Below are 20,638 nucleotides of genomic sequence, written 5' to 3'. Positions count from 1 at the left end.
TGTAACGGTCTTAAGAATGACCATGACTCATGCTGTGAAGATTCATTTGCAGGCAGAGGCCATCCTTTAACCCACTGCATAAAATCAGACTAAAATTTGAGACAAGACAGCATGTTATGTACTTCCTTTTCAGCTTTTGTTCCTTGAACAAAAATGCCAACGTAATGATCTTTTAAGATGCTGCAAATAAGCATAATATGCATTTACCAGAGCTTAGAAAAAAGTTCAAGTCAAATTACACTGGAATATGAATTCTCCCCTTACTTCAGTGAAGATATGAGGTGGTAATAGGAGCTCAGAAGATAAGTGGTTTTTTCCTCTACATTTAGTACCAGAAAAATTCTCAAAAAAAAAAAAAAAAAAAAGAAAGAAGAGAGAGTGTGAGGCAGGGGGGCAAAGGAATAATATAAATTAAGACTTGACAGATTATTTTTTCTGCTTGTCAGAAGTCAACACAAAGTTGTGTTTGATACAGCAAACTTTAGGACTCTTCTACTGTAATGGGTTAATAAACATGTTAGAGTTACAGTAGCATCATGATTGACACAGTTTCTATGTGACTTACTACAAATAGATAACAACAACAATATATCATTGCAGCTTACTTTTGCTACATACGAATTCCTCAGAACTCCTGTTTGATGGCCAATGAAATCAATTAAAACAAGTTTTAATTAACACTCCTTACAGGAGTCCAAAAGATTGTTTAAACAACTGATGTGTTCAGAGAAACACTATTTCAAAAGCGGCATGTAGGATTTTTAAACATTGACTCACGAAAATACAACACAAAAAGGAAAATACCAGTCATAGAATCACAGAATGATTTGGGTTGGAAGGGACCTTAAAGATCATCTAGTTCCAACCCCCCTGCCATGGGCAGGGACACCTTCCACTAGACCAGGTTGCTCAAAGCCCCATCCAACGTTGAACACTGCCGGGGATGGGGCATCCACAGCCTCTCTGGGCAGCCTGTGTCAGTGTCTCACCACCCTCACAGGGAAGAACTTCTTCCTTACATCTAATCTCAATCTACCCTCTTTCAGTTTAAAACTGTTACCTCTCGTCCTATCACTAGACTCTCTGTTAAATAGTCCCTCCCCATCTTTCCTGTAGGCCCCCTTTAAGTACTGGAAGGCTGCAGTAAGGTCTCCCCGGAGCCTCCTCTTCTCCAGGTTGAAAAACCTCAGCTCTCTCAGCTTGTCCTCACAGGAGAGGTGCTCCAGCCCTCTGATCATCTTCATGGCCCTCCTCTGGACCCACTGGAGCAGGTCCATGTCTTTCCTGTGCTGGGGGCCCCCAGAACTGAACACAGTACTGCAGGTGGGGTCTCACCAGAGTGGAATAGAGGGGCAGAATCCCATCCCTCAACCTGCTGGCCACCCTGCTTTTGATGCAGCCCAGGATACGGTTGGCTTTCTGGGCTGCGAGCACACATTGCTGGCTCATGGCCAGCTTTTCATCCACCAATACCCCTAAGTCCTTCTCCAGATACATCAATATGCTTAATATTTGGGGGGCACAAGTAATACTATAAAGGTGAAATTCAAGAAAACTTCTGTGGAATAGACGTTAACATGAACTGCTGACAGCTATTTTATCATGTCTTAGAGTGTTCTTTGTACAATCATAGAAGTGTGAGAAACCTTTGACAAATAAAAACACTGAAGGAAAACTAAACTATTCCAGAATCATCTTTTCTGTTTCTGCAAGAATATAAAATAGTGAGAACATAGAAAGGTCAATTTCATTTATTGGGAAAGATATTTAACTTCTTATTGAAGATTAATTCAATTTTCTTTGAAATTACGGTGAATTACATCTCCTAGCCTTCTTGCCTTCTCCTACATAAAAACCATTCATAGAAGTCATTAGTATATGCATTTTTTTAAATAAAAATAGTCTCTTACAAAATGGGAAAATACATACAAGGTCAGAAAAGGCTATCCTGTAAAAATTCCAGTCTTTTCTTCCCTTGTGTTAACCCTTTTTCTGTCATAAGCATTTGTGCAAAAGTAGTGAATTGGACCAGGAACAAAATCCAGGTTGAAATTAAATTGGGGATGAGGTGGTGGGAGGCAGAAGAAAAGAGCAACAAATGCACATCACCACCCCATTTATTTTCAATTCAAATCCACAATGTGGTTTACTGTTTGGCCTCACAAACAGTTGTATCTGTGGAAAGCAGGAGAGAGACTGAAGGCCACAGGAAAACAAGACTTTTTTTTTTTTTTTTTTTTGATGGTAGTGGTAGCTTAAATACTTGATGAAGTATGGCCTGAGTATTTTAAAACAATGGTACATTGCAAAATGTAGTATTTAAAAAGGGAATTATTTTTCTTTACAGTGTACAGTTGGTGTGATAGAAGACCAAATACCTGTTCTGGAACTGTAGATTGACATTTTATTGGAAATACTAGTATTTGAAGATGTGATGCAGTATATTTAAGGTATACTAGTAAATATTTTTTTAAAATCTGAAATTGGCCCAATTGACAAAATATTCCTGTTTTTAATATAAATGACCATTCCTGTAAATTCCTATAACTCAGTGCAACAGCATGTTTTTGCTGACAGCTGACCTATGCCGACGGATAGCACTATATTCTCCTGTATTTGTTGTTCTCTCTCCATGGTAAGAATTTAGCAATTCACAAACATTCCCCTATTGATGTTGATGCTATTTATTATAAACCAATTTTGTTTGCTGAAATTTAATAAACTATTACTTCCACAAAGAATGCTGTCAATATGATCATGAGTACCCTTCTCTTCAGACCTGTACAGTCCTTTTGGTCAAGTTCTTCACTTCTCTCCCTTTTCGTCTCATCCTAGCATTTAAGAATGGAATCACTGACAGATATGGTCAGAGAAGAAAAGCTGGATGCCTACCCTGCTGTTGTGCTCCTGCCAACCCTTCCCACTAAGGCTGCTGGATGTTATGCAAATAACTTAAGTTCCTTCCCCACAGCTACAAAGACTTCCTTCTGAGTTCAATACAGCAGCTGGTTTGTTAGCCACAGTTACAGTTCTTTAACATGGAATGATTCCAAGTTTCCTGGGGACCTGGACACATGCCCGCAAATGTTCCTGTGCCAGTAGCAGAGCAATGAATAAGAACTGTACTATTGGACTATCCTGTCAAAAGGAGGCTGTTCGGTAACGCTGCCTCATGTCAGCCTTGATAGATGGAAATGAATTATTTAAGAAGTCTTTCTGTGATCATTTTGTTGATCAAGACTTTGGAAATCTGCCCCTATTATTATGTAATGTTATCATCCTAAAAAGAATGCATAATTTGGATGAAAGCATTAATCTCTACTATTTATCAAGATGACAATTCTATAAACCATGACTCTCAAGCTCTACTAATCTTAAAAAATGGGAAGTGCAATTTGATAAAATAGGAGTATAGGCAGGAATAATACGCCAAAAGCTGACGACCAGACATTTAATTTGCATTCAATTGATTCTACACAGCATTTTCTGTGTGCTCAGATTCAGGTTAGTTTCCACTCTTCAAAGAAACATAGTAGGGTAGTAGCCTTACGTATTTTGCCAATATAGCTAAGTACCAGTTACACAATGGCTACTTTATGGGAATCCAAAGTTTGCAAGAAAATTCTGCCTTCAGGCCCATACTTTTAAGTGCAATGAAAAAGAACAGTGCAAAGGAGAAATGAACATGGTTTGTAAGCTGCCTGTATTTTCACAGGTTCTGGACCAGACAACCCACTGAATAAATCTGTCAAAAGGTATCATTTCCTAAAACTGAGGTTGCCACTAGGAAAAAAGTAAGTAATTTTTGAAAAAGAAGAAAATCATACAAAAAAGTTTTTTAATGCACGTTCAAACTTATTTCAGTTTGCTTATTTTTCAAAACAGACTATGTTAGCAAATGTTTTTAGATTTACATATTTTCAGTATATCTGTTAACAACATTTATCTCTTAATGACTCCTAAATCAGAACTATCCAATTTTCAGAAGCAAAATGAGGGCTATGCCTGCTTTTCAAGCCATGCTACTTATTTGTGTGTCCAAGCCAGAAAATTCTGGTCACACTGAACTGTGATATCATATCATATGACAGTTGATTATGATGTCACACAGGAGAATTATTACTGCAGATAGGAGTATGGAAGAGAAAAATGAGTTCTTCATGCATTTGTTTTCATGCAAATGTCTTTAGAAAACCATGATATTTAAGCATGATTGTCTTTAAATAGAATATTTCTTTCAAAGTTTTCCATGAGGCACAGTGAATATTAAAGGATAACACTAACTGTAATTGAGCCACTTATTCAGATTGCAGCTGTGGAAAATGGATTGGAGATAATACAATGAAGAAATTATGAGCACAGCTCATGAAAAAAATGGTTCAAATTATTATACATCAAATTTACAATTAAAGCTATAACTACTACAGTATAAATGGTTACTTCTCATATGCATATTTCAGATACTTGATTAATATGCAGACATAGACAAGAGCCGGAAGACGGATGGGAAGCCCCTCATTTGACTAATGGAAATACATATGAGCTGCTGTGTAGTGAACATTTGTTGCACACTTCCTTAGTTGTGCCGTATTTCTTCACATTTACAGTCTTTGCTTGTGAGAGAAACCCAAGAATAGAAACTGAAAAGAATCCTTTGTTGAAATGACATAGTTGCATAGAAATGTATCTACAGAATAATTCACCAACAATCATACCACAGCTTAGCTGATTTGGCAGTTGGGGGGAAGAAATTATAACTAAGAAAGAGTGACAACAGCCAACGTGATTCCCAGTGCTGCTGTAAGACCATCACATTTCTTACCAAAACAGTGGAATTGCACTAGTTTGGGACTGGTGCAAGATTTGGGGTAAAAAAAAAAAAAAAAAATTTTAAAAGTCATATTCTGTTTGTTCTTCAAATACAGCTCCCTTCTCCGACAAAGAAAACAGCAGATACACATAAATATTGAGACAGAGATGCAATGTGTAATTTTGGAGCAATGGATCTTTAGAACAGAACTTTGAAATCCACAGCTGTTCGGTACTGTTCAATGGAAGGTGTTTTACTTTTAAGAAAGAGAGACCTCCTATCATAACTGCTCTCCTTCATTCACAGGCTGAGAAAAATATCATCATCATCTGCAAGAATAATTGTATAAGATGTAACAGTAAAAACCAGACCCCTCAAAAATGTTAGACTTGTGTTTGTCTTATGGTCAAGATCCCCCACCTGTCACCTTGGCTTTTCCAGAGAAAATAATTTAATAAATCACACCTTCCAAACACTAAATACTAAACTCACTACTATTAGTTAGGTTTTCTTTTTTTAAAATATACTACAGCCATTTATTAAAAACAACTAAAAAAGCAGAAAGTTATATACTTTCTCTGGTGTAACTCATTATACCAAAGAATACCTATCACAAAGTTCCAGCAGCTTCTCTTTAGCGTATCTTCTATTAATTTCCCTGAATATTCACTCCTACACATTGTATCTCAATTCATGCTTTGTTTCACTGTGTAAGTGTAAAAAACACTGTGTAAGTTTCTCATCAAGCAACTTGGGTTATCTCTCAGTGAATATCAATGTTTTATATAGAGCTACTACTGACTATAGCATTACTGTCACTGATTTTAAACTTTGTTAGAAATCACCTTCTGTTACTGAAAAATATGTTTAGATAAATTTGTGACTGAGTGTTTTAGCACTTTTCTTGGAATATTAATACCAATATTCTATTGTTCCATTAGCACAAGTTTTGACACCGAGATGCATTAAGGCTAATTCAATTTCCAGAACAAACTGGAAATCCTCCTATTCTTACAGCTCTATTATAAACAGTTCAATTATGCAGCCGATGCAGAGTTTAACTACAAACCTGGAATTGAAGTTACATCTTGTTCAGGTTAAACCATGTAAAGTATCAGAGTGAAATCAATAGCAAAACTATCACTGACACACACACTGAGAATCTTTCATTTGTACTCTTCCAATTCAGTTCAGTTATTTTTAACTGAAATTATGGAACCTAACAAAATACAGTAAAGCCTACAACATAATGCAATTAATGAGGTAAAAAGGAAACATCTTAACATGAAATTCTTAGACCAAGGAATTTTTCCAGGGAAGGGTTGAAAAGACATCTGCAAGCACTGACCACTTGTTAGCCCATGAGAGAGAAGAGGGGCGAAAAGAGAAAAAAAAAAAAAAAAAAAAAAAAAAAGAATGCACCAAACTCCTCATAGATTATTATTAACCAATACCATTTTTTGGCAATCTTTACTAATTGCAAATAGAAGCTATATACCTGTCAGTCAAGTTCTTGTATCAGTGAAAATTTTAAACAAACAGAATCCAAACTGTCTTTGTTTCCTTTCATTCTTTCCATTCATGAATCAAAGTGTCAAAGGGCAGGATAACAAAAAAGAACCCTACTTATTGAGCATTAAATAATCTGTTTTCTACAGGGAGACTCAAATGACATCCAGAACATAATTTACATGCCTGCATATTATCTCTTCAGGACAGAAAGTAGTATGGCAGACTGGATGACTCTAAGACATTTCCCTATCTTAAAGTTATCTCTGTGCTTCCAACATTTCATAGTAATTACTATTTCCTTGTAAATATATTTATCCTTAAAATACTGATAATACAGAATTTTAATTCTGGTTTCATCTTTGAGAATAAAGAGTCTTCAACACATAATGACACAGGTATGTCAAACAAGATTAATACAAAGAAATATCAGTCAGCAGATAAACACAAGTAAATTTTGTATAATACTTTATATATTCAGTGTAGTTCAAGAGCTTACAAAGTAGGGAGTAAAGATCTGTTTGCATGACATGTACTTTTCCTCAGCTAGTAGAACCTATTCTGTAAGAGAGCTCAGATTAGTCTTCCAGAATAATTCATGCTCTGTCTAAAGATGATTCACCTTCAGTTACAATACTGAAACATTGCATTGAAGCAAGTTCCACTCAAAAACAAAAAAGTCATTTTGAGTGGTCTTCTCAAGCAAGTTGAACAACCTCTGAATCCTCAGTAGAAACCGTACTGTGTACAGGCTCAGAAATTGTCATATGTCCACTGAGTCTTGAATTGCCCCTCTCTGCTTGCATGCATGTATTCTCATTTAAATTGTATAATCCCCAAGGCAGGGACTATTTCTTTGTCCTTTTCCAACAGGATCCTCATATGATGACCCCACTGTACAGGATGCTAAATACTATGATAATCCAGTTGGTAAACAACAAGCGTACCAAGTCACTTTCAGAGGCAAAGCTTGGAAAGATAGACAGGACTTGTGCACTACATTCACATCATCATTCAAACACAAGGAAAAGGACTAACATGTACTGACTCTAAGCAGTCATTTGCATAATCCAAAAGGAAAGTCAGTAGTTGCTGAATAACCTGTCACATGAAAATGAGCTTTTGACAACCAACTGTATGTATTGGGATAACACTCAAAAGAGAAATTCAGGAGCTGTAAACCAACTAGCAGAAGATTATACAGAAAGGAGAACATTCATATTGTATATTGAGAAAGGAACATACTACACATGTTTCGTTTCAAAACAAACTTCTTACCTTCAAGTTAATACACATTAACAAATACTAAGAATGCTAGGGTTTTTGTGTAGTTCTTATAAAATACTGGCAGAAACAAAAATCAACTCAGTGATTTAGAGGAAATAATGGAAGTGTATTCTGTTATTTTAAAACAATGAAAAGAACATACTTACCTTCTTCCAGAATTAGTCACATCAGAAATTATCATCTTTGTTATAATTCTAGCTCAGCACACAAAACAGTTCTCAAAATTCCAACAGAAAATCACTCTGCCCAAGAGCAGGCATAGAGAAAACCAGGGGAAAAAAAAAAAACCAAAACAACCCACAGAATATTAAGAAATGTCTTGTCCAGTTCATTAAAAAAAAAAAAAAAAAGTAGCACTGTAAGAATTTTTGCCCTCACAATATATAACAAATTGCTACAGATGGAATGATATTATAGAAAAATTAGAAGTAGTTAAGTAACATCATAATCTATACTTATCAATCTATAAAAACATAAAACAGAGGGTGATTTCTAACAGAAAAATGTTTACATAAATTTCTGCCTGAATGTGTTAGCACTGTATTTTCTAGAGAAATTATCTCAAACTTTTTGGGGGATATGTGTGTATAAGCTGTTTTCACATACTGCATACAATTGCTTTCGATTATTCTGAAAAAAATTAAGAATATTGGAGTTGGCGCCTCCTGGGGTATCTGAAGAAAAGGTTTTTAATTAAAGGTTGATAGGAAAGGAGAGACGTGCTAAGATTTTGACTGTTATTTCACATTCAGAGGTAGAAATCTGGAAGCAGGTTCAGAGGCTGCAATGAAGTTGAATAACAAAGTCAAGTACTGGAAGACAAGAAATTGTTCAGTAAGAGAGAGCAAGATTGCAAGCTTTGACTTTTCAGAGTCAGTATGTCACAAAAATTCATAAGAGGTAATTCCACTTTTTATAAGTCTACTACAGTGAGGCCCAAAATAAAGTTTTTTCATCCACTCAGCGAAAAGATAAAACAATAAATCTATTAAACAGCTGAGGCTGCCTATTCCATGAAGCAGGTTTCAGTTTCTGACTCAGTAGTCAAAGAGTGCTTTTGAAATGTACAAAGACATTTTTAGCCAGAACAAGGAAGTTCTTTCATATGTTTCTCTTATAACTGTGTTTCACAGTAAAATGCTGCTTCAGACAGGAGCAGAGATTAAGCCTGCCATGTTCACTTTGGAGAGGTCAGACTATTTGTATTGTCCTAAGCACTTGCTTGTATTCCATGGTATGAGCTCAGAAACCCATGCATTGGACATTGTCTCCAGAGATCCCTAAATTCCTCCAAACAGCAAAACACTTAGTACTAGAACAGTATACTACTTCTACCAGAAACACTCTCTCCAATGCATCATGAGCCATACTGCATATGACTTTTAAGGGCATCTAATTTTTCTGAAGTAGAAAGAGTGAGCCTCCTTAAAGCACAAGACACACCCAGTACATCCATCAGTGAGAGAGATAACCAAAGAGGGTGCATGGATTTTAATCATGGGGACACAACGACTTGAGTTTGAGAAACAAACTCCCTATTCTATTCCAAACATCTTCTGTTTTGACAAATTACCATCAATAAGACTGTTAGTGCCTAGTGGAAACAGACATTCCAAAGCGGATTCAATGGTATAAACTGTAAGGACTGTAAGTGGTAACCGAGAAAAGGCTGAACTTTTATTCTGCTTAAGTTCATGAGAAATGGATATGTCATCCTACAGGTCGCCATATACTTACTTGCAGTAGACCTTGCTGGCTTAAAATAATCAGAGATTTGCATTTAAGGCATATGTACAAGAATATATTTTACAGACAACCTCTCAAAGGTCCATCAACTGTATAAAACTGAGTATCACAGAACATCTGGATATGACATTAATACTGAGTGCCTACAAATTTACACTATTTTATTACACATACTATTTTATCCCATTTCCTGTTGTACAGGGATATTTGAGAGAAAACTGCAATGATTAAAATAAGATTTGAGCAACTTTGCTAAACACAGAATTTGTTTAGATTTGTCCTTATATTTCCCCCCCAATATCAGACATGTTCATGTTCTTTGTGAGTCTTCCTGTAATAACACTATCTGGTGATACTCAGGTTGGTCTACCACAGAACTCCCATTTCTGTATCTATTAGAAAGGCTTACACAAAGTTAATTGTTCCAGCTTCTTTGGGGAAAAAAATAGTATTCTAGAAAAACACTATTTTGGTGATGCTCTAGAGAATTCCTATAGACAGGCCTTACAACTGTAGGCCTGCGAAAGCAGAGGGTTATCCTCCAGCTTCTACCCTGTCATCTAATTAGGCAAATTGCAAATGCACTATACAGCCTCTCTGCATATATGCAGCATCATCCAGTGATTCCTCAAACATTCTACAGTTTCCCAATGGAATGCACAAAGTCAATGTGCTGATTCCCTTCCCTTCTTCTGCTAGACCTATCACATTCACTTGACATTTCCAAACACCACCTGGCACCCAACAATACAGTTTGAGCAAAAAGCACCTCTGAGACAGCCAGCCTAGAGGCCGGCTGTTCTACAGCTTCATATGGCCATTACCTAGTTCTTACCAAGTGAGTATTTACAATAAGAAACACAGTGTTTCCAAAATTTTTCAGTGTGGCTCCTGTTAAAAATCCTGTCTTTATGCCATCCTGACCAGCCATGTTCCTCCAGGATGGATGAAAATAGTCTGTAATCACTAAATGCAACTGCAGACATTCACTTACACACTCTTCAGAAACTGAGCTGCTGCAGCTAACACCACTTTTTCTAACATTTTGCAACCTCTGGGCAATGAGGAAATCACAAAGTGGATAAATGCCGTTTTAGAAGTTCAAGTTAGTTCATTTCTAGGGGAAAAAAAAGAGCTGAAGTCCACTTCATTGTTAAAGCAAAGGAGAATTTGAATAATCTCACCCATCATAAAAGTTCACAACAATGAAAAAACCTAAAAGAACATGCTCTCTCTCTAATTAAGAAAGAAACACTGAAGACTGCCTATGACAACAGATGAAGTGTTCAAAAACTCAAAACATTCTAGTGTGGAAGAGATATAAACTATTCAGTAGGAAGGGAGTATAGAGGCACATTTTATGAAAAAAAAATAGAAATACTAGCTTTTCTTCTGTTTCTTATGTTTTCAAGACAGTAAAATAGAAAATAAGTTTTATGCCATGTCATTTGGCAGTAGAATGGCTCTGATGTCATAGTTCTGAATTATTTTTAGTAGTAATGAAGTGGTTGATTAAATTAAAATAAGTTTTAAAGAAAAAGGAAACATTAGTCTTTGTCTCCATTGTTTTTTATGGAAACTGTTTTAGTTTGACCTTGTTTTTTTTATTAACTGGCATGAACCGTGAGATAGCATAAACTGGTAATGTTACCGGCCAGTTTTCTGAGTCTTTCAAACTGACTGGGGTTCCGCAGTTTCAGATGTCAGCAAGTAACTTCTCATGTACTTCTGCATCACTTTAGAGCTCTAAAGTATTATTTCAGGTCACTGCATATCAAGATCTTTTAAAGAATTTATTTTTTGAGAACAGAGATTTCACTTTTTTCTATCCTTTCTCTCTGAATCAAAAGAGCAGAAATTCCATATAGAAAGAAAACACATTGAAATCTCTGGTAACCATAACACACTTAATCCATACAGTCTTACTACATAAAACCAATTTTGTTCTTAATTTTACAATATAAATTTGGAAAGCAGATTTCATAATATTAACAAAATACATTAAATATCTTGGTAGTTACCAATTAACTTGGTAACTCGTGTCCACATGACATTTCCAAGCACATGCAATTGAGCCTGGACCACCTGGCACTGAACAATACAGCTTGGGCAAACAAGTGCCTCTCTGAGACAGCCAACCTATAGGCCAGTTGTTCTACTACTTTGTAGAGTCACATTTCTTTTTCGATGAATGAAACCTTTTCACATAATTCATAAAGCAGTGAAGTTCTGAAGATGATAGCACACTGCTTTATGATAAAGGACCAAAAGGCAAAACTTGTGGAAAAAGAAATCTTGCTTTAAGATGACTTAGTGAAATACTCAGTAATTTAATAATCAGTAATTTACCTTTAAATAGCTCTATGAACACATTAATAAGAAGTAACACTATTAGGAAGTATGAAAAATATAACGGTGGCCCACTGTTGGTAAGCATGGGGAATATTAATTATAAATTCACATTCATCTGGATTGGTTTGCTTTATCAGGCCAACTTTGTTTTAACTTCTGCTTTTAAAATTCTGATTACATAACACCCCATCCAATAATTCAGACACTGAATTTTATATTTGATTTATCAAGTTCTGTTCCTTATGTAAATGAAAACGCTCAAAAAGGAGGGTATAATTAACCGATCCAAAGTGTTCACACACAGGCATAGTAATGCAGTGTAGGCATTGTAAAAAAATCTGCCTCTGAATTTCATTATTGGCCTCAATTTAGCACAAAGTTTCTGGTCAGCCAACAAACTGTATATCATTCATACAGACTACACATTTCTGGAACTGTGTTTTTACTTGGTGTCAGTGCATATCTCCCTCTTTTTTGCAGCATATTTGCATTACAGAAACTACAGATTTATTTCAAAATCCGAATTTAGAAAGGAACAATCACATTTGCTAAGTTTCTGACTTAGAAAGCTCATATTACTTTGTAAGAGAGACTACACATTTGACATATAACCTAAGTACATGGCATTCCTTCTCCTTCCCAATGCATACTCACCTACTTTATCAGTAAAATCCACAGATTATTTTTCCCAAAAATTTAGGGCATTATCAAATAAATCCTGTTTTCTTTAGAACCTAGAGAAATATTTCCCCTTAAACTGAACTCTGACTGCATATTTGTCAACAAATTATAAATTGCTTCCACAAGGTCTCAGCTATTCATGTCAACATTATGTATGACCCTTTAAGAAAAGTATCTTTATCTGGGGCAATTGATAATGTGAGTGAATTTAAAGAATTTTCTACAGAATCTGCTCAGCTAGCTTTTCTGCATTTTTAAACAAATAAATGTACATGAGAATAAAACATCCAAACAACCAAGGCAATTAAAGATGCACTAAAATATCCATACAACAAGTGAATGTGAATTTCTACTGGCTTGAATAAAGTATGATCAACAGTCTTCTGTAACGCAAAAGGCAATAAAATCAAAATAGTCAGGGACTTAATAACCATCAACTGTGATAAGTGATTTCTCACTTAAAAAAACAAACAGAACAAACCAACCCAACCCCAAAGATATCCAGAATTTTAATAAATGTTTATCTTTCTATGCAAGTGTATAGTTCAGTTGTTTGAATTTCTTCCAGCTGAACTGTACAGGAGCAAATTTTTTGTGCGTGTTCAAGGCTGCATTCCTCAATATGGACACTCACACTACAGTGTGTGCATAAGTAAGGAAAAATACTTTTGCATACAAATGCATCAAACTCTCATTAGTCTGTGTGTCTATGTTAACAATGATTTTGCAAAAAAAAGCATATGTAAATTTTAGTACCATCTTTAAAGTTAAATATATTCACAAATTCCCTCTCATCTTGTTCTTTAACTACTCTAAACACTGTTTTATAGGCTTAAGTTGAACTAAGCAGAGATTTTATAGACTCTAGAATATTTTTAAGACTACAGTATCTAAGAGGAAAACCACCTCTTCTTCCTAGAGGATAAATAGCTTTCTGAAAATGCAGACTAAATTTCTGGTCAACAGTTTTGACTTTACATGAAGCAAGGCTTCCCCCCCCCCCCCCCCCCTTAGCTAGAGAACTATGTTAAAATAACAAACTTAGTCAGCAATCTGGCTCAAAACAGAGGGGTGCAAACTTGCTAAGTAACCATCTAAAGCTGTATTTAGAAAAATTAAAAGGCTACTTGCACTTCAGAAGCCTTGATTACATGACAACTGCATTGGCAGTGACACAAATTTAAATTAGTAAATTGTAGCAGACTGCTCTGAGAATGGGGGTGTGGGGGACATCCGCTAAAACTATGTTTTAAGGAACCATGTCATTCTGCTTAAAAGAAGGTTGCACAGTTTCAGTTTTATTTTTCTTATTAGTCTTATTCAAGAATCTGCTCATTCCAAAATGCCAAGTCTTGAGGGAAAAAAACAGTGCCAAAGTCTCATGAATTGCTGTTTTAGCATATAGCAGCCTTTCATCACATCATTAACTAACTGGGTTGTCCACACTTCACTAGGAAGATTTCATTATGCAAATTTATATTTACAAAACAAATAGCATATATATCATTTTCCTTCCATTCTAAGGATTTGTTAACTTTCCATAGAAGTGACGGTGTGCATCTGCATGCCATGTTTGCTGCCTACACCTGGAATTCTTTGCCTCTCATGATGTAGCTCCTCCCATCCATATTTATTCCAGTGTTTTCTTTCTAATGCAGGAGTCTTTCAGTCTCCCATTTTTATCTGACGTTGAGGATGCTGTGTGCTTCTTCACTTCCTCTCTTCTCTATTTCCATAAACTAGGAACCATGTATTCACCAAATAATATCCAATTCACGCAACATTTTCCTTCTCAGTCCATACTTAAATCATCCTCCTTTCAAGGAGCACAAGCCAGATAGTCAGACAGTTTACGTGTGTTTGTTAGTACCACGACACCCTTTGGTCTGGAATGAGAGTGTCCACAAATAACAGTTACTCAGGCATAGCTATTCAGAACGTAAACAGGCCAATAAGGTAAATTAAGATGCCTGCCAAAGTTAGGATGGTAATGGTTGTCATCAACCATTTATTTAATTTGCAGGCAGAGATGGCAAAAGCTAGCAGCTTTGCTAATCACCAGCCAAAAGCTCCCACATGTCCACACTATCTTCTTTCTGTTTTCCACTCAAATCAATTGGTTCCTGCCCACTGGTGCCTAAAACCATCCTGGAAAACTCACAATTAATGCGACTCCTTGTTCAAAATGATCTGTCATCAAGAAGTGATCTATCTGGTCTCGGCAAGTTCAGCCTCCTATAACATCCTGAAATCAAAAGAAACATCCTACACCATTGTCTTCCCCCAAGCCCATTTCTCCCTCTTCTATAAATATATTTTCCCTTGTCCTTTCCAAGGTCTACTACCCTGTCGAAAGTCCAGCTTTCCAACATAGCATTTAAGTTCAGCTGACTTTAAAAGCACGTCTCTGGTTTAGCCTTCTTACCTAGAAATATTCAGTTCGAGTTCTATTTCATTCTGCAGTTTTATTATTCATTTCCTCACTGAATGCTTTGTCCTCTTTGATGTCACTACTGTTCCTCTACTGCCGCTTCATTTACCTTGATATTTTTTCTTCCTTATTAATATCTTCCTAAAGTAACATTCATCAGTCCTTTCTATTCTACCAAGACACATCTCTGTGGTATCCAAGACAGTCAGATGAGACACTGTACAACATTACTAGCATCAGTTACCTTACTTTCCTTTATCCTTCTTTCCAGGAGAGTAAGGAAGCTATGGGACTTTTTAAAATGTCCACTATGCTGTATGATTATTTAAATGTTGTTTATTTTCCTTTGAATGAGAAGGGTCTGTAGCTATGCTCAACAGTTAATACCATGCATTACGCTTAGGTGATAATCCATCCATCCATCTCCTGTCAAAACTAAGGCAAAACAAATATGTACTTCAATGCGTCCTTAAAGTCAGCAAATGATCTACTTCAAACAATAGCTTAGAGAGAATTCCAAGGATCAAAGCCCCTCAGAGACCACTGTCAGCAACCCTCCTTGAATTACAAAAACTGACAAGCCTAGTGAGAAAATAAGTAAACACAAATAAGATCTTAAAGATCACAAATTACACATTTTTAGTAAAGATAAAATGAGACATTAATATGGAAAACATAATGTATAGTAGCCCTGTGTTGCTATATCATACATTTTTTTTAAAACTAGAATTATTTTTTTAAATCTATTTCACTTTTCAGCTATTAATTTTAGAGGAAATGTAACAAATATTTAGCCTTTGCTTTTTAAAAAAATACTTCAGAACTGATTAAAGCTACTTGAAAGTGTTCAATTAATCTTTGAGTTTGAACACTGAGATTACTATGTAAAAACTTCAAAGATGCATATCGAAGCCACAAAATAATTTGAAGAAATGGAACATGTATGAAGGAAAAAAAAAATTATAACACCTGTATCAAGAGAATAACTGAAATAATTGATCTTGATCAAAGTACTTTATGAATGCAAGAACTCATCTTGAAGATAAAATGGGAATGCTATATTATTTTGCCACATCTTCCTGGAAACATGCATTTCATAAAAGAAGTAATGTGTTAACTGGAATCAGTTTTTGCTTGCTAAGACACTTCAAAAATACCATTTAATAATAAAGACTAGACTTAGTGTTCCAGTCAAAACAATTCTTTCCACTGATTAAATGAAAGTGGGGCTCTCTCTACGCTTACTAACAAAACTCTTCATGAAGGAAATAAAGGCCTATCAACTCATGAGTCAATCAGTTCTTCCATTCTAATAATCAATGTGGAAGTCCTACAATATTTGAAACTAAGCCAAATACTATTCCTTCCAACAAATGCCAGTTAAATAGAACTAACAGAATTAGTCATAGCAAGAGGCCGCAGACCAATTTGTTAGTCTTCGCAGAAAATTAAAAGCAAATCTATAGTCACATTTCTCAGGTAGAACACCGACCCTTCCCCATTTGCTGTGTTTGACTCCCCCCTTCGCCAATTTCAGATGAAAGTGTCTCTCCTATTTGAACGGACTCAGTCTAGCACCAACTGCACCCAAGAGGTAACCTTGTTGTTGTACACAGGAACCACTCAAGGGAAAATTTTAGAAGGGAATAGTTGTTTACTGCTGTGTTTTCTGCAAGAACATAATTTCGTCACAAGTCTGTACAAGAAGCTAACATTACGGCTGCCGTAAGGCCACGTGCTTTGTCAGACATACCTGCCAACTCATCTGGGGGTAAAGCAATGACTCCATCTAATTCCCTCCCAACTACTTCAGAAACTAGAATAAGTTAGTTAACTTCTTAAAAATGCATCAGTAGTTTAATATTGTCTTAAAGCATTATTAGAACTGACTTTCTTGTTAAGACAAAAGCAATTAAAAGCTGCAAAGGTCATCTTAATGCAACAGTTCTTTTCATATTTGGTGCTCAAACAAGGTATAACTTGAATGAGTTTTTGTTGAATCTCTTTTAATTTTTAATAAATTTAAATAAACCTAATTTTTAAAGCAGGCATCAGCAACAACACTTGTAACTAAGTTAGAAAAATGCACATTATTAAACAAACGCACAAAAATTGAATGCAATTTACTGATATACAATTAATTGCTCCTACACACACAATGACTCTACATTAGAATGAGAGAGAATTCAATACACCATGCAAACTGCTTTGCACGTAAAAAAAAAGTTGGGTAAAACTACTATAGTAGTATATTGTGCTTAAGCTAAACAAGACAGGCATTATTTCCATTGAACTCTATAGAACCCCAGTGACAGTGTGAAGCGACTGAGGAAAGAGTACACATTAACATAAAAATTCTGACTCTACTGGAGAAAAGCAGCTTTGTGGAAAACTGCAGAACTGAAGTACAAATACAGAAAAAATTATCCAGAGCAGCTACACAGTATAACACAGGAAGCATCTTCCTACTCTGAAACACTCTGAGAAGGAACTGAATTTGAGTTTGGTTTTTGTTGGTGATTTTTGTGTGTGTTTACTTGGTTTTGTTTGTAGTTTGTTTTGGGGTTTTTTTTTGGGGGGGGGGGGTGTAGAAAAAAGTTATTTTAGTAATTAAAAAAAATGAGTACAGTCTGTCCAATATACAGCTTGTTTTCTAAGCTACATTTATACCTATGTATTCCTGCTATCTTGCAATATTACTCAGATTCCAGTAAGAAGTAAGTTCTCACTTCTCTGTTTAATACAGGGAAGTAAATAAAATCTTATTGCAACAAGTCTACAAAACAGAACCTTAGGAGTCAACACCCCAGTGAAATACCAAAACTACCAAGCAACTGGCTACTCTGAAGTGAGGATGCATCTAGAGGAAAGTTTGCCAATCTCTGCTTCATCCTCACCAAATACAGAAACACTTAGAAACCAAAATATTCATGTAACAGGAAAAAAAAAAAAATTATTCCCAGTTCCAGCTATCATCAACATCTAATAACTGTAGACAAGACAACGGAAGTAGATCCTGAGTCTGGGCAATGGACATGTAGGCAGTACTTTTCTGGGAATGTTTGCTTCCAAAGAAGGAATGAATACCACTTGACAGACCACATATGTGGTCAACTGAAAGATTTTTTAAACATGAATCAGTATCAAAAACAGATGTTGTCTGATTCAATTAATAAGTAGATTTCATAACAATTTAATAAAGAATGTAGCATGCGCATTACAGAATAAATTAAGTGTGAATGATACGCTGCAAAGATTTGTCCATAAAATACATACAGACACTTCTATCCTGCCTTTGTAAGGGCATTTTTTATAAGAGAGCACAAGAACTAAAAGTGCTGAAACAAAAACAACTACCCACCCCCAATCCATCATACAGATAGCCCTCACAGCAGGTATGGGATACCAGTAAGGCCTCCTTCCACGCTATGAAACAAGGTCATTTTACACCATTCTGTAATTTAAACATAAGTAGAGAAATATCTGTTTACACTGTGCTTAGCTCTACTTCTGCTAACTAGAGAAGAAATCCCAAGTAAAAAAACTATTTTAGTAAAATCTTCACTGAGCAGTATGCCCAACATAGTTGGGCAGCTGCAGGGCTGAATACTTAAGGGAAACGTACCATGTAAAAAGGACAGAGCATCAAGGTGATAACAATTCAATGAAAATAATGGGGCTACTGCCTGCATGCAAATCAGCATGGTTATCAGGGGTTGAAAGGAGACAGTAAGTATATTCTAGTCAACACTAACACTCAGAAGTCAGTAAGAGCAATAAAAAAAAAAAATCATCATCATCTGTCAGTTAGAAAACTTAAGTTACATGTTAACAGTCCAGGCATGGAGTTGGGAGAAGGGAAAAAGAGGAAGAAGAAAGTAAATTAACTGTAAAGTGAGCTGCTAGAGAAAATAATTTTTACTATGACTAGACAATTAAATTAAGCACTACCAATTAATTCTAACTAAAATTATAATTTCCTTACCAGTGTTCCTCTCAACCTCTAAGTCTATACAATATCCAAAACAAATCAGTTCTGCAGTCTTTCTTCTACCCACGGCCTGAGCAAGATTGGATTGCTTGATCCCTCAGGTTAGGAAGCATGTGAACACATATGCCTAAAATACATACCAGATATAAATGTATGCACCAGTAGGGCCAGGAGGTTTGCACGTGCCAACCGAGCTCAGTTCACTTCTCTTTTGCAACTGTGTGGATCACATGCACATAATCTTGTGGTTTAATTAAAGCAAAAGGAAAGAAGCTGTTGGACAATTATTTTATTATTTTAGGGAAGGGATAAAAGACAGGGGAGAGTATTGCATTAGTGGGTGAAACAAAGAGAAAGAAAGAGTATGAGAAAGCTCCAGAAAAGGGAGCATGTGAGCAATGAGGGGCACGCAGTAGAATGCATGTCCCTATGGAATACACCCTATCACCAGCCCACCACCCATCCAGTGAGCTTATGGCCAACACTGTGGGAGGGTTAGTATGTGGGACTGATTTTTCTGGCAAAAGAAATAAAAAGAAATTCAGTTTGGTTAAGATTTATTCATATTTCACTCAGCACCAAAGTAATAGATTAAAAAAACCCCTAATTTTAAATCAATCAGATGAGTGACTGATGCGTTAATACTACATCATCCACATCAGCTGGATATTCACAAAGAACAGAGACAAGATATTATGGGGGTTTTACTGGGATGGAACTCTCATTTTATCCCAATACTCCAAGATACCATTATTTCTAATAATGCTCTACACAAAGGTCTATACCTCATGTGACCCTCAAGGTGAACAAAACACCTTATGTCTATCCAGAATATTTGTTTGATTATGTTTCTACAAGATCTACTAAAATATTTACCTTTATTCATTCTCATTTTAAAACTAACTTTAAAGTTTTAGTCTCCTTGAAGATTTTAAATTTTCTGGATGATGACTTCAAAAATTTAGAAACTAACAAACTATACCTCTGCAAAAGGTTAATACATATATATATATATATATATATATACACACCCTGCATCATAGCAGCACCAAAATACTAAGTTTTCCATTTTTGCTTCAGAAATACAGTCACAGGTATAACTTCACTAGGCCCTATACTTTCTGTAGACTTGCAGCTGTTCCACTGGTAACTATCATGTTGTTCCTCTGTCATGAATATATCTGGTTTCAAATTGTGCTTTAGTTCACTTTTGTCAAACCAGGAAACCTGAAGCTTCCAACAATGAAATAATTACTTCAGTATATAGTTCTAGAAGCCATGCACACAACACCTCATAGTAAGCCATGAACACCTAACACAATGGAGAATTCTATTTTAGTTTCCTGTGTGAGCTTATAACAAAAAAAATACAAGGTCAACAGGAATATAAACATGGAGGTTCAAGACAAAATCATCTTATTTCATAAAACACACTTGTCAACTACAACATAATTTCAGTACACAGTCTGTCAATTTTTATATTTTCGCAGTTACTTCTTTGAAGAGATACTCTACTAACCCCCCAAAAAGAAAAGAAAAAAAGAAAGCTTAAATTAAAAAACAGCCTTAATTTTAATTCTTTTAGCTACATCACTTCATTACCTTGATACAAAATGTCAATCCCAACAACTCATTATAGTGGTAATAATCCTATGACAGAACAAGTTTCCTTTCAACGTCATCCAGTAACACCACACTTCAGTAACTTAAAATCTATCATGGTTGCATATACTAACCTGTTCAAGAAAAACAAAGTATTTCAAACACTTATTTCTATTATGTAGTTTAAGAACACTGTTTCCAAGTCAAACTATATCAAATGCAAAGTAAA

At 35.6% G+C, this 20,638-nt stretch overlaps 1 protein-coding gene across 6 annotated transcripts in view; it reads right to left on the bottom strand.

Moving 5' to 3' along the window:
- SIPA1L2 (signal induced proliferation associated 1 like 2) overlaps nucleotides 1-20,638 on the bottom strand; it is a 150,946-nt gene that overhangs the window by 88,392 nt on the left and 41,916 nt on the right. The window lies entirely within an intron of this gene.

Source organism: Aquila chrysaetos, chromosome 13, assembly GCF_900496995.4.
Source record: "Aquila chrysaetos chrysaetos chromosome 13, bAquChr1.4, whole genome shotgun sequence".
NCBI classification, from domain to species: Eukaryota; Metazoa; Chordata; class Aves; order Accipitriformes; family Accipitridae; genus Aquila; species Aquila chrysaetos.
Note: the sequence above shows the minus strand (reverse complement) of the source record. Positions and strands in the feature narration are given on the sequence as shown.